We start from the raw sequence: 16,261 nt of genomic DNA, 5'->3' as shown, positions 1-16,261 counted from the left end.
CGGTGGCCGCGAGGAGAAGGGAAAACGGCGTTCGGTTTGAAATTTCAGAACTTTCTGCGGCACGTCGCGATGTAATACTTTGCAGACACCATCGTTATCACACATTGTATGCTCTACGCTTGTCAGCTCAAGATGGCCAGACCTGGTGAGGGGCCCTTTAAGAGGCTATGACGGCGGTTACAAGCAGGATACAAGGAAGTGGTTTCGAGCCAGCACTGCGGCATTTAAATGCACTGGCAGCTGCATTGGCGAAAACTTCACCTTTAATGTTTGAACAACTCCCATCGCATCAGTGCATCCTTTGATGGACTTGTCATCAGTAATGTGGCAGTCTATTGCGGTTGACGCGTGGCTTCACCGGTGGTTCGATCAAGAAATGCTAATGTGTAACCTTTAGTAGGTTAATGACCATTCCACGCTGTCTTAGGCCGGGTATGTTCACAAGCACCATAGGCTCCAGATCTAATAATGCGAAATAAATCAACTAAAATGTATAATTATATGGGTTATGACTTCAGGCAATATTATATAGCCACATGAAACTTATGAAGTGTGGTTGGGCCTATTATGGCGCATGATATGAATATATGGAAGTGATGATGCTCATGCTTGTTTTTATTTATTTCTATATGGTATATAGCTCGTTAATTAAGCATCACAGTAGTGTTCGTTCGTAATATGCAACGGAGAGGAAAATCACAGTGACGTAGTCGTCGCAGTCAAACGTGCGCCTATAGGGTCTCAAAGGAACTCTAGATCAGCCACGTTAATTCTTATTCCAAGAGGACAAATAACTTCGGACTGTAACGTCGATCGTTAGCAGAAACAGCTTCATAAGTGTAAAGTTACTAATTTCAAAGTCATTTTTGCAGTTTGCAGCTATTACACTGTTTTATGCGCATCCTACTTATCACATTCTGACATATAAATGCCATCGCGAGAGTTCCAAGTAGGGAAGCCGCATGTAACTGCCACCTGTAAGCACTGCTTCTTGATCTTTTCCGTAAAAATGGTGATAAACAGGCGTCGGAACAGTCATATAACCGACCGCTGCAGTGTCACTGACTCGTTCTAGCCATAGTTGCTACAGCTTTCCAAGTTGTGATGTGGTAGGACGGTATGCGGGGAGAGAAGGTTACAACTAGCGCATTTTTTTAAAAGGCGATAGCAGTAAGTGGCGCGTTGCAATGGCTCATACCCGAAAAAAGCGGCGTCTAGTGGAGTGGTACAAGAAATATCATCAGCAACAGCTCATACCCCCCTCCCCCCCCAAAAAAAATATGACATAATCTGGAATGGTTCATACCCCCATAAGCAAGCAAAGTTGCAATGGCTAAATATTTTAATGAAGGCACGAAACAAAAAAGCACGAAGGAAAGAAATGAAACATCAACATCAGGAATGGCTCATACCCCCGTAAGCAAGCAAGGTGGTGGTAACAACTTTATTGAGATTCTACTCAGTTATGATATGGCAGGCCCGAGTCCTAGGATGGCCCCTCACGAGGAGCGACCCTTTCAGCCCAGGAAAATGTAATACAGCACCTTTGCTGTACTGATAGAGCAGCGAGTGTCGTCTTGTTTGTCTTCTCTGTGTACGTGTCAGTGCGCTGCTTCACCAGCAAGGTATGATGAAAGATGCAATGGCTGAATATGAACGAAGAAACGAACGAAAGAAAGAATGAACGAAAGAACAAAGAAAGAAAGAAAGAAAGAAAGAAAGAAAGAAAGAGTGGCATAAAAGAAAAAAAAACGGAAAGAAAGAAAAACGAAAGAAATAACGAAAGAACCTTTAGATAGTGCAGTGGGTGCTCGCATGTGTCGTTGAGGTAATCAACCTACAGTGCAATACGTTTACTTCATACTACAGCTCGTTATGTCTTGCAAGAAGTCTGACCCATCCGATCGGACAACTTACTGCATTACCATGTGTGGAGCATGCCTTCGCCTTCACGTATTACAGGAGCGTAACATGCTCATGCCGATTCTTCTTAAAAAAAAAAAAAAAAAATCTATCCGCGCCTTACTTTTTCTTTTCTTTTTTCTCTCTCTTCCACGCCCGTGATTGCTAATCTGGGGGAGAATGCTTAGATTGAATTCCAATAAATATGTAACGAAGCCTTAGCTCGAAATATATTTTGCGTATTTCCTACGGACTGCAGCAATTCTTGCTCGGGATTTGAGCAAGACGTTAAGTTGTATCACCCTAAGTGATGTGACGCTTTCAAAAAAAAGCAGATTATGATCTGATGTATATGATACTGCTCTCCGTTACTGCATTCTTTTAGCTTCACTCACTCATGAACGCTTGTTCTGTCCAAATCGTTCCACTTTGTAGCAATGCTACTATATATTAAAGGGAAGCTTTCTTGCCGAGTTCGAGGTAGTTTTTCGTATGTGTATTGCCTCTAACGCCGAACGGCACGGCCGCATGCTTCGACAAGCGGCATATATAGAACACCCTTTCTTGCGTGCAAGCCAGCGCGTTGGGACGCTTGGCGTGTTTCGATCCGCAGTTGCACTAGAAGGAACCGACGCATCAGAAACACCACAAGTGCAACAGTACACTATGGATCCACCACCGAAAATTTAACCAAACATTATATTTATGATGTACCGCATGTAAATATGTGCTTGTAATATTCAGCCTGTCTGTAATCCACTGGAAATAAAATAATTTCTTCTTATAACATGCCGCTCTTTAATGCTGATATTTATACCTCGAAAACCACACTTCATATCACACACACATAGTTCATGAGCCAATCACACAAAGAATGCTTCGCTTTACGTAGATGTCAACCGGAGTTGAGTCTGCTTGTCTTTAAAGAGAAGCCTTCTTTGCCTCATCCTTCGACTTTTCCATTGCTGCTGTTGCTGCTGTTGCTGCTGCCTTGCACGCCACGTCGGGAGGTGGTTCAGAGCGTGCAGTTACGTGGCAGGAGCGTGGCAGAGAAGAAAGGCGACGCGAAAAACTCGTTTGGACCTTTCCATTGACGGTCGTCACAATGCCCTCTGGAGCTCCCTGCAGGGCGTCGGCATAATATCAGCGGTTGCGGACAAAGTGGGTAAATTTGAGTTCAAGGTACGGTGCCGTACGTTTCTACTATTTCTGAAAAATAAACGCCACGCAAATTTGTCAAGTGGACAACTGACGCACGGCGTGCAGACGCAAAGCCGCAGCACCGTAGCGTCTAGGTGATATTACGGTAGCGGTCTCACGCCATATCAACACTTCGTGCCCACCGTGGTAGCTTTGCGGCTATGGCATTGCTCCAGATCGCGGTTTCAATACCCGCCGCGGGAGCCGGATTTCGACGGCAGTGAAATACAAAAACAGTCGTGCACTTTGATTTAGGTATTCGTTAAAGATGCCCAGAAGATCAAAATTAATCTGTATTGCGCCACTACGGCGCACCTCATGGTCTGATTTTGGTTTGGAATTTACAGCCCCATAATTCGATTAAACACTTCCGCCACGAAGCGATGTGCCCTGTGAGGCAATGACAATGCTAACCTTCTTGAAGATTATGAACAATGGTGCACAACAACGCCTCAAGCAAACACGTCTCGCCGTGTGTTCTGTGTTTGTGTAGCCAAACAGCAACGCGCAGGTAAGAATTGTCGTCAACTCACCACTCTCGTATTCCACTAAACGCTGAAGAAATTCAACATACACCGTCAACATCACGGCTAATTATCTTGAATCAAAACAAACAGCACAGAAATCTTCAATTGTGTCGATTTCCACAGTGTACGTAGGATCCGCATAACTTTTTCCTCTTTTCTTTCATTCAATCTTGTTTTGCTTTTTCTCCCAATTTGTACATGTCTGTGCGCGCCAGCTTTCTGTACCAGCTCTCACGGTAGCAATCCGTAATTAGTAGGACAGCGCGGGAACATATTTCCTGGCATAAATGCTCTCGCTTCAACGAATTTATCCACTCAAAACAGTCACGACCGCAACAACTGTATCTTCGCTGATGCGTGGCAGTCTTGCAGTTTGGTGCGCATTATTTTAACAATAAGTTTACCGGGTTGGACCGTGGGGGCTACAAATTAGTCATTTACCAAACTTGCCTCGCAACTCGTTAGTGAACGCGTGCGCCTCTGCATATGCACAAGTTAGCAGTTTGCCGAACTCCCTTCGCAACGCGTCTGTGGACGGGAAGTTATTAGACGCGGTACTCCTGCCGCCATCTGTCGACAATATTTCGAGTTGTAGAGGCACCCTCCGTCTACACGGACCCGCCGGCTTTTCAAAAAGGGATTCGAGGGTCGTCTTCACACAACGGAGCTTTTCATTCTTCACGTGTCGCCTTGAACAGGCTGTTCTTTTTCAAACCTTCTGAACTCTGAGAGCAAGGAAAAATATTGCGCGAATGGCGCGAAACATCAATGCAACGCTTTTAGCTAATTAGCTGAACGAAGCAAACTTGGCGTCGTTAGTTCAGCTCTCGGTATTTATTTCTCGCTTTTTCACGAAGCATCTGACACTGAAAAACGACAGCCCAGACGCTGGCAGACAGCAACGCGAGGTGCAATTAATCGACAACCCAGGGAGAGGGAAAACGCCTCCAGCTATCCGCAAAGCGAAACCCTATTCGAGCGCTGCAGGCGTGCATAGTGCACTTGCTTTCCTTCCATTGAAGCAACACAGCCGCAACTCTTTCCTGCCTCGGATCGTTACGTCTACATAGCCAAGGGTGGTCCCCCAGGCTTCCGCGTCCTTTATCTAACGTCGCGGTAGCAGGCCATCCTACAGTCGACTGAAAATGACGTTACGAAGGGCGCTAACAAAGGGCTCTGTATGAAGGATGGAGCACTGGAAAGGGGAGGCGAGGGGGAGATATCATTACAACGTCGTTACAGCGGACCGCTCCCGTTATTCTTTTCTTTTCCCTCCCTATTCGCGAAATGATCGTTGACCGCTTTCGAGACAATTAGGCTTATCGGCAGGGGACGCGAGACTATTCTTCACATGCCCAGTTTCTTTAGTTATTTTTCATGTTTGATGGGCACTTTGTGTAACCCCAGTCATTTTCGCATTTATGCATTCAGGCGTCTCGTTTTTCATCTACACTGCCTATTTTGGGGACACGGAAAAGTAGAGACGACGCTCATTTGTTTTCTGCCCCTTTTTGCTGGTCTCATTACTGGGCGCGATGCTCATCACGCAGTCTATGCTCAGCGCGATATGAATGAGTAAATTTGGAATGGTAATAATTAAAATGGGGAATTGTACGTAATTCCCTAGGAAATGAGTGTGTCAAGATTATTCCCACATTTCTTGCTGTGGAGCGCACCAGAACGGCCCTCGTTCCGTGAAACCCGCATTTCTTTTATCTTCTTCTTACATTATAGCTTGCACTTCTATATAACACAGCGCAGATTAGTTTGACAGCTATACCGTCAAGATGTGTGCGATTCCCATAACTCACGGTTGTGGATTCCTGTAAAAATGAAAAAATAATAAAAAGTCCACAAGGTCCACCATAAGGTGCTAGCTCAAACTACACCGGGTGTTTCTGCGAACAATATTGAAAAATTTTTTTAACTTGCCTGTGACAGCACAATTCTAGTTCAAGAGCTGGTCTACTCGAAGAGGTGGACATTACTTGCACGAAAAATTGAAATACATAATTGACTCATTAACGAAATTCACGATTAACGATTTTTAAGTAACATTTAATAACAATTAACGATATTAAGTAATTATAGCGTAGGTACCGCGGCCGCCGCGGGTTGCCGCGACGAGTCCACACTGTAAAATAATTTACTCCCTTCTTCACTTTTAGCAGTGTAAATTGTTTTACAGTGCACTGGCTGAGTGCACCGCGGCTCGCGGAGAACAACCGCGCTTGGCTAAATAGAGGGGCTTACGTTTGGCGCGCCGTAGGCGCCGGTATCGGAAATAGCGGCGTCTACGTGAACATTCAAAATCAAATTTAAACCGCGTGCCACGGTGACGTTCAGTAGGATGAGCGTTGTGGGCACACCCCGCACCGCCGTAGCCTTCGCAGTGCAAATCATTGAAGAAGGAGCGGAAGCATCACGAAGGGTGTGTTTTATTGCCAATAACTCCTCTTCTGCTGAACGCATTGAAGAACTTTTTGCGGCAAAGTATTTATGAAATAGTTTGTAATTTAACTTCAAATGCGTTTCTCGGCTTCGATAAAAAGTGGTTCAAGTCTAAGCACAAGTACATCAGCTTCAATCCTTGCGGAGACTCAAGACAAAGCAACCCCCCCGCCCCTCAAATTTCAATGTCATCATCATAATCTTCATCAGCCTATTTTTATGTCCACTGCAGAACGAAGACCTCTCCCTGCGACCTCCAATTACCCCTGTCTTGCGCTAGCTAATTTTAATTTCCACCTGCAAATATCCTCATTTCATCACCCAGTTTTCTGCCGTCCTCGACTACGCTTCCCTTCCCTTGGCACCCTAACTCTAACGTTCCACCGGTTATCTACCCTACGGACTACGTGGCCTGCCCAGCTCCATTTTTTTTCTCTAAATGTCAATTAGAACATCGGCTATCCACGTTTTCTCTCTGATCCACACTGCTCTCTTCCTTTCTCTTAACGTTACGCCTAACATTTAAATGTACAGGAAACTGAACCGTTCTTCAAAAACTTTTCTAACCAATCCAAAAACTCAAATATACATTGTAAAAGAAAGGCTGCTAGCTAAATCTGCATTTTCTCTCGAGGTGGATATTCTAAAAACGTCTGTCCTTAAACGTCTTGTCGCAAGTGTTTCTTGAACTTTGCATAATACGGGCCGCTTTTATTAAGACCATACAGAATTTTCAGAAATAACTTGTGGCAAATGGGGTAACTCTAATAATCCTTGAGTTGTATTACTCGAAGCGGCGGACATTACTCGCCCGAAAAATCGAAATGCATAATCGGCTAATTAGCAGTCATTCACTAATTATCATTTTGATTAATTGACGGCGCTTATTGCGATTTGCGAATTATAGCCGGTGAGTTGGCAAGGCATATTCACTAGGAAGGACTTCTAAGGATCGCACGGGTTTCGAGATATACGCCGTAAAGCTTTCAGTAAAAATGCACTATTTTTCCACTTACTTTTTTAACAAACCGCCATATTTCTTCATTGAGGTACAAAAGTAACTTGAACGCCCATGCATTTCGTCGCACACTTTGAGAATGAATACTTTGAAGCTGGTGACATCCTTAAAATTCGTTCCAAGTGGATAGCCTTGCGAACTCACCGGCTACCATTGGTAAATTGTAATGCCTGCGTAAAATAAGTAATTAAAAGTTAATTACTGAATTTTACTAATTCGTTAATTATGCACTTCTATTACTGGTACAAGTAATTTAGGCCTTCTTGTATATTCTAGCGCAAGGACTTAGATTATGCTATCTGCGACAGACGATCTTTAAAAATTATGTATGGTATAAAAAATACGCACCCGGTATACTAAGACGACTACGCATCTTTCAAAACATTTCAAGAAGTTTTGTAGAAGTTTTGAGAGCGATAGAGAAAGAGAGAGAGAGAGAGATAGCAACGAGAGGAAAAGCATGGAGGTCAACCAGACGAGCGTCCGGTTTGCTACCCTACACTGGGGGAAGGGAAATGGGGAACAGAAAGAGGAAAGTGCGTATAGAGGAAACACTTTTGTGCACGCAGCAAAGTGCTTGGAAATCAGTCAAGTCAAAGAAAGGGCTCCGTTGATACGTTAGGCTGCCGTCAATCTTGGTGGTTCATAGCTGGTGATGCACGTGGAAGTCACCAGTGAAGACCAAGGATCCGGTGGGCGTCAGCAGTACGTTGCAGTGCGTGGCAGTATATTTTTAAGCTAAACCCCGGCCGTTCTCACTTCAGTGCGAATATAATGATGCGGGTGAGTCATGATGCTTACTCAAGAGTTGCAAGTACTGAATTGAGAGCATCCAGCACTTGCATTGCACTTAGCGCTGACGGAGTGTGCAGGTTATCTAAGAGCATTCGAAGGGTATTCATCAGAGACCGGAGCATCATAACGACTTGCTGGTCTTCTTCGGGCAATTTGTCAGGAACCCGCGCTGCTCGCTCTACAGCCATGCGCAGCTGTATCACTTGACGTGGTTCCGGCTCTGGCTGTGGCATCAGCTGCGGCATCGCCTCCGGTTGTGGCACCGGCTGCGGTATCGCCTCCGGCTGTGGCATCTCCTCCGGCTGTGGCATCGGCTGTACCACCGACTGTGGCATTGGCTGTGACATTGGCTGTGGCATCAGCTGTGGCTTCGGTTGTGACTTCCGCTGTTCTGGCTTTGGCTGTTGCTTTAGTAGTGAGGACCAAGTTGTATTGTTCTCCGCCATGACCTTATCAGATTTAGATTGAATTGCCCCAGGCCTAGGGGGCAGAGGAGGAGGTGTTGTCAGATGGGGCGTACTCTTCATAGAGGTATCAGCGTTCTTTGAAGTCCGGCGGCGTCGGGAGTGACGCTTTCTAACGGACGCAACAGCGTCCCGACGAAACGAATGGTCTCTCGCCATCTGCTTCAAGATCGCCTTTTCCTTCTTTATTTTGGGGCATTCCTTTGAGGAAGCATCATGGGACCCAAGGCAATCGGTGCATTTGAGAACCGTGGCTGCACAAGAGTCTGTATCGTGGGGCTCGTTGCAGCGTGAGCAAACTCTCGTGTTCTCGCACACGGCACTCACGTGTCCCAGCCTCATACATTTGCGGCATTGCAGTGGCCTTGGGATGAATTGTCGCACAGGGTGTCTAAAGTGGCCCACCTTGACGTGCGAAGGGAGAGTCTCGCCCTTGAATATAATTTTCACACAGCGGGATGTGCCGAGGCGATACACATGTGTTATGGCGACGCCATCAACGGCAGGCTTCACTAGAATCGGCAAGTCGGCGCTGGAGATGGAGACGTCCACGTCGTAGATGACACCAGTAGTTGAACCACTGTTCTGGGGGATCTACGAGCGGAGCTTAATGCCACCTAGTTCTGTAACTTTAGTAAAATTTCTCAGCGCAGTCTCATGTGTGACGTCGATAGCCAACACATTTTTTGTGTGTTGACTCTAACGTCTGCTGTCTGATTTGGCGCCACCGCTTCAAGTTTCACCGATACGGACTGTCTGTTGAGTCGCCTCAGGTTGTCGGTAGCGAGTTCTTGTACAAATAGAATCGTACTGACTGCGGTATTCTGAGTTGGTCCTACCGTTGGCGTGCTCGAAGACATGGATGTCCTGGTGGTGTGTCTTCGTTTCGCCTTGCGGCTCCGCACAAGCTCGAAGACGTCATCGGAGAAGTCCTCACTGCTGAGCGAGTAGACGCTGGTGTCATCGCCGTCGGTGTCGCTCTGGAGGCCGGTCCGCTTCCTAGACGCAGCCGCCGCTGAAGTCACCATTCCCGGCAGAGGCACGTGGACGTCAACTTGCATCCGCGCCACGAACTATGCTGGCTCTCCAAAGATGTACGCAGAAATAAGGAAAAATAGTTAAGCTAGAGAAATAGCGTTCTGGCTCGCAGACACTTCGTCTTCGTCTCTAGAAGTTTTGCGTTCCGTGAGAAGTAGGGGGCTACGAATGTTACAGGGAGTTCTTGCCTATACAAGGTGTTTCAGCTAACATTTTCAAAATTTTTCCAATCTTGCCGGTGGCAGATAGCACAATTCTAGTCCATGAGCTGGTCTACTCAAAGAGGCGGAGACTACTTGCACAAAATATTGTAATGCATAATTGACTAAATAACAATTCATTAATTAAATTTTTAACTAATTACCACATGGCACATATTGCAATTTACATATTCTAGCGGTGAGACTGCAAGGCATATCTACTTGAAAAGAATTGCCTGGTTGACACCATTTACGAGATATATGCCGTCAAACTTGTGGTAAAAATGCATCCTCGTTCCACTTATTTTCTTAAGAAAATGATGTTTCATGCATTGAAGCTGAAAAGTAAATGGAATGCGAATGCATTTCTCCGCAAAGTTCGGGAATTAATGTCTCGAAATTGCTGTCATCCTGAGAATTCGTTTCAAGTGGATCCACCTTCCAAACGCCCCTGCTAGAACTTGTAAACTACAATATGTGTCATAAGGTATGGACATAGACGGTATCTCTCATGGAGTGCTTTCTCACGGGAGTTTTGCGTCGGCGCGCTGTAATAAAACTGGTATGATTGGTTAAGCATTACGCTCGTCTCAAGCCTCGTCTCGTTCCCCCTCAACTTTTACACCGGGCTGCCATCGTAATGTCGTCGCCACACTCACGCAGTGACTCAAGTGTTGCCTACTTCCGGTTGAGTTGAACCTAGTGTGTTCCCATGTTTCTTCCCTATGCAGTTTTTCTCGTTAAGATGAAGCTTTAGCTCAGGGGCTCCAATATAAACACATGGGAAAGGAGAAATAGGTTTTCTCGGCAACTACTGCATTAAATTTCATAAGATTTGTTGCATTTAAAAGAAAAAGTTAAAGTATAGTTACTGTTGGAAGCAGATTTATGATTTAGGCCGTCGATATTGTTTCGCGAATGGAGCACTGACGACACAGAAGAGTGTGCACGATGTACTTAGCGAATCGCAACGCTGGACAGTCTAGCTAACAGCTTGAGCGTGAGCCTATTCTTCGTAGGGACGACTTTGTTCCGACCTTTCTAATGAACGTGCATATCATTATCCCCGGCGGCAAAAACGGCGTCGCAGCGGATCTAAAGATCGTTGACAGCAGTAGAGTGGTAGAATATTTAAGGCGAGAGACGTGGACAATCTCCCTTGATTGCGTTGAAGATGATGTAGTAGGAGTAGCGAGGACGATCTCCTAAGTAACCGGCGTCATGGCACGAAGCAATCGGTTGGGGCCTGTGTACTGAGAGAGAATCTTTTGTGAGAGCGCAACGTGACGAGACGGGGACCAGAGAAGTACCAGCGAATTGGGCGTAAAGGACACATCTCGGTGTCATTGATTGTACAAACGCCGCTGGTTCTCTTGCGATGTCAAGAGACGAGCGTGGGCAATGCGAAGTGCATGTCCGGCTCAAGTAATGACATCACTTGCATATTCACTAGTCGTGGCTATGCGAGATGGAAGTAGTGTGTCCAGAGGCAGCGTAGGTTTTCGACCATACAACAGGAAGAACGGAGAGCGACCAGCGGTGTCATGGCGCGACGAACCGTAGGTGAATGTTACATAGGGCAGAGAGAGATCTCAATCGGTGTGGTCTGACTAAACATACCTCGAAAGCATGTCTGTAGAGGTCAGATTAAGACGTTCTGTGAGGTCGTCGGTTTGCGGGTGGTATGACGTTGTGAGCTGTGGCGCGTTGAACATGCCTTCAAAATGTCGGCGATGACTCGTGAGAGGGAAGTGCGGCCACGATCAGTCAGCAGATGACCTGGTGCTCCATGTTGTAAAATAACGTTGTGTAGCAGGAAATCGGCAACATCTGAGGCGCAGCTTGTTCGAAGCGCTCGCGTGATGGGGAAGCGTGTGGCGTAATCGGTGGCGATGGCGAACCACGTGTTGTCAGATGTTGATTAAGGGAAGGGGCCAGCAAGTCTAATCCAACGCGAAAAAAAAAAAAAATGGTTCGGAAGGGATGCCGAGAGGTTGAAGGTAGCCAGCAGGTAGCGTCGACGGTGTTTTGCGGCGTTGGTATTTCTCGCACGCAGCAACGTATCGTCGGACGGCGCGGGCAAGCCCGGACCAGAAGAAGCGCTGGCGGACTCGGTCGTAAGTGCGAGAGACGCCGAGGTGTCCAGCAGTAGGGTCGTCGTGAAGTTCATGGGAAACCACGGAACGAAGGTGTTGGGAACGACGAAGAGGAGGGCAGGGCCTTCAGGGTGAACATTATGACGTTAGAATATGTCATCTTCCAGAACGAACAAGCAAGCGTAGGGACGCGTCGGAGGGCGAAGATTCGAGGCGTGGTCAATGATGCTATGAGCGACTAGCCAATTGTGCGAAGCCGAAACTGGATGTACATAACTCAAATCCTGCTGTTTGTCGCACGGAACGAGCAAACTATTGAATTTTACACGTGCAAGAATAAGAACCTAGTGCAAGACCTTCAGAAATATTTTATGCTCCTTCTTCAGTAAAATACATCAACTTAAATTGATAAAGCATGCGTCACGCTAGTTTCGGCGCGTATATTGCTGCCCTCATTCCGGGAAGTCGTCGCTCAAAGCCATCGCTCGCGTTGAGTTCGGCTTGCAGACGACGAGTGAACGCGACAGCCATCGCCTCGCTTGTAGTGCTGTCGCTGTCGCGTGCAAGGTCACTTGTAAGGGGTTTATACTTGTACATACTACACGTACGTACATACTTGTACATACTACATGTACGAGCCGATTGCGAAGAGCCGGCCTCTCCAAGAAGCAAAAGATGCTGGTGCAAGCATTGCTTTCCAAGGGAACGAAGGCGAAGTGTTAGCATCTCCTTGTGTTGGAAATGTTCTTTGGCGAGTATGTTTTTTGCTAAGCTGCATTCAGCGTTCCAGTGAGTACGTTTCCGGGCAAACAACTGTAGTGTTATGTTCCTGCATGCCTCCTCGTAGGACGTCAGCGGTGATGCGATCTTCAGCATTTGTGCGCTGTCCCAAAGCTGTCGGAAATCTACACAGACGGTTTAAACGCGGGAAAAGTTTACCGGCTGTTGTAGCACGTGTAGTATAGAAGCTTCATCAGCGCGCCATCCGCACGCTACTCGTAACCGGCGAATTCCGTCGGCTACGTGAGATGGTCGGTTTCTTATGTGTGCGAGAGAAGGGGGAGTGCAGCGTCTTGGCGTGAGCAGGCTTTCCAACACATGCAAACTTTACACTTGCACTGCGTTATGGTAGCTGCATGCAGGCTGTTTCACAACACACGTGCGAATAGAAAATTTGCGGCGCTTGGCAATGAAACCTGCGTCAAGGGTGGGCGATAAACATGCACCTTCCGTTCAGCGTGCTAACTATTTTTTTAGGAGAACTCAAAGCACGCATTATTGATAAACTCCGGTAGTAATCGTCACGGAAGTGGTTAGAGCACAACACTTGTTCTTGAGCGCTTGAAGTTGTTTCGCTTCACAGCAGCCTCCCACTTAGCTGAAAGCTTCTTGTCTTGCAGGAACTAATGGAACATCGGAACATCGTCGCGGCCGCTGGTGTTCGTGCAAGCGTAGGCTGCACAGAACGCCGGCATGATCGGCCAACAAGTTCAATTGATGCTGCGCACGTCAACTACCACTCCTATATACACACAAATAAAGGAATGTAGGGTCGAGCGAAGCAGATTAGGACGGCACGCACGCAGAAATAAGCCCGGTTAGGCACGGTCGCGGAGGCTGCGAAGGAGCGGAACACCAGTGTTGACGTCACTACGCCGCCGTTTCCGGTCTCCGCTCGCATCGTCAGCGTCAGCAGCAGCGCGCGGCGCTCGACGGGGGGCGGAGCTACAGCGCAATTTTAACCGACGATTGCGTCGCTTCTAAGTGAAAAATCCCCCCCAAAATTTTACCTTCATGGTTTATAAGGTTCCCGCATCCGTATATGAGCGTCTTATTGAATTCGACATACTCTTCAGCTTCCCTTTAATGCCTCATTAAACACCACTCCAAGAAACTTCTGGTTTTTTTTACCTGCTGCAATTTTATTCCTTTATAATTAATGGTTAGATCCCTATATATATGTGTGTGTATTCCGCGAGTTGAATATAATGTATGTTGTTTTTGCCGTGTTTAGCTATAATTTATTTTGTTTCAGCCATCGTGCTAGTCTCATTAAATCATATTTTAGCGCTCGCCGCCAGTATGTTATTTCAAATCACTATTCATCCGAGCTGTTAGCAATAACAAATGGCGTACCGCAGGGAAGTCTGTTGGGACCGCTTCTATTCAACGTATACATTAACGACATTTGCAGTATCAGTCCTTTCGGTAAATACATCATATACGCAGACGATACCAGAATGTTTTTCTCCTCGCCCAACATCAAAGAACTAACTGAAACTGCAAATACAGTATTAGCTTCACTATTTGGCTGGTCATCATTAAACGCATTAAAAATAAACAAAGAAAACGAAGGCTTTGTTATTCCATCCCAAGGGGCTGAAAATAACCAGTGCGCCATCGCTGTATCTGGGCGATGCTCCCATCGAGTATGTGGAAGCTTTTACTTCACTTGGTGTTGTATTTACCGCTACCATGTCCTGGGACGCCCACATCAGCAATGTCTGCGTAGCTCTTTTGAGATACATTGGGATTATTTCGCGAAACAAACGCATTCTGCCTGCCGAGGCAAAGCTGAATCTTTATTATGCATTCTTTTATTCTTGTGTGTCGTATTGCTTCCTCGTCTGGTTAAGAACTACTGCATCCAACATCCAAAAGCTTGTATATTTGCAGAAAAGAGTACTTCGCATAATTGCTAATGTGCCGTATGACGCTCCCACACGTCCTATATACCTGGAATACAAAATAATACACATAAACAGATTGTTCGACTACAGGTTTGCGTCCTTCTACAAAAGAGTAACAGCCGAAAACAACAGATTTTTTTTTTTCTAGCATTGTAGTACTTACACCACATCAGACTCCATACGTGACACGAAAACGAATTACCTATACCTTGCCCCATTGCATAACAAACTATGACTTTTCCACACTAAAATATATGCTTCCTAAATACCTGAACACGACATTCTATGACATCTTACACAGTATGTCTGCCGCGACTGTCCGGAACACGTTTGTAGGCTAAGTCCTGTAATGTGTGCAAATGTGTGTGAAATTGTAAATCATATGGGGGGGGGGGGGGGGACATTCATTTTTTCACTATATCTAATCATTACTTGTGAGCACAAAGCAAAAAAAAAAAAGGACTTGCTGATGGGCAATATGTCTTGCTTTTCCGTGTGTCATCAACTGATATTCAACTGACATGTGCGAACATTCATGTGCCTATTGTAGTCGCTGCAAAACTGCCTCTTTCTAGGGGTGGCGAGGCTTGTCAAGCGGTCGTAAAGACTGCTTTTTTCTTGCCGCCCTCAGTTTTTGTAAGAAAACGGGAATAAACTGATTTGATTTGATTTGACTCAAGGTAGCGATTCACACTGTGTTCTAATTCATCCAGGTTACGTGATCTAAAGAATAGATTCGTATCATCGGCACACATTATGCCACCTCAATTAACTGCCTTGAAAGTGTCCAGAATCGCTCCGCTCGATTTATACTAGCTAATTACCATCGTACAGCAAGCGCAACACAAATGAAGACTACTCTGAACCTACCTTCGCTATTAACCCGCAGGAAACAATCACGTCTATGCTTATTTCATAAGATTTACTACCAGAACGCTGCGCTTCGGTCGGCGTGGATTAACCCAGCACCATTCATCTTCTCACGTAGAGATCATACGCATAAGGTACATGTTCCTCGCTCTAACGCACTAACACATTCGCAATCATTTTTACCTAAAACATGCAACGAATGGAATGGTCTGCCAGCATCTATTGTTAATCTAAGTAATCCTGTTCAATTTAGAAATGCTTTAGTTAACTACATGTAAATCATGAAACTTGCGTTCAATATATCATGTGACTTGTTATTGTATAAGTACTACTTTTTCAAATTAACTATGTATGTATTTACCTATAATTCCCAACCTGTATATTGAAATGTATAATGAGATTTCTATGGTGAACTACGACTACTATTTTTTGTGTAAATTAGTGAGCTAGTATAATTTTCTATTTTTACTTATACTGTGCCTTTCCTGTATATCATTTTTTTACTTCCTTTATGTAGCCTCTCCCCTGTGTAATGTATATTTACTCTGAGGGTACTGTAAATAAATAAATAAATAAATTATCAATTTGGTGAATTAGGTATGTTAACTATATCGTCTACGAAGATTATAAATAACAACGGACCTAAATTGGAGCCCAGAGGGACGCCATGTTGAAGCGTTAAAAAGTTAGACGAAGCACCCTGCATACGCATGAACTGTTGCCGATTATTTAAATAGCTTTCAAGCAACTGAGCTGCAACACCTCGTATTCCGTACTTCCACAATTTTCTTAATAACATCGTCCATGGAATTAAAAGCCTTCTTCAGGTCTAAAAATAAACCACGGGTAGAATTTTTGTCTTTAATATTCGCTATTACGTTATCTTTAATATATAGAAGAGCTTGTTTGGTGGATTTATTCTTTTGGAAACCGTATTGACTATTTGAAATTACCTTGCGAGCGTTAAAATTTTTTGCTACACTGTGGCAAATTATGTGGTCGAGAATTTT

At 45.3% G+C, this 16,261-nt stretch overlaps 1 pseudogene; it reads left to right on the top strand.

Annotated features, from left to right (window-relative positions):
• Positions 1-14,722, top strand: part of LOC126547971 (uncharacterized) — a 40,383-nt pseudogene extending 25,661 nt beyond the window's left edge.
• Positions 14,723-16,261: the final 1,539 nt, after the last annotated feature.

The sequence above is a fragment of the Dermacentor andersoni genome, chromosome 1 (genome assembly GCF_023375885.2).
Source record: "Dermacentor andersoni chromosome 1, qqDerAnde1_hic_scaffold, whole genome shotgun sequence".
Taxonomy (NCBI): Eukaryota; Metazoa; Arthropoda; class Arachnida; order Ixodida; family Ixodidae; genus Dermacentor; species Dermacentor andersoni.
Note: the sequence above shows the minus strand (reverse complement) of the source record. Positions and strands in the feature narration are given on the sequence as shown.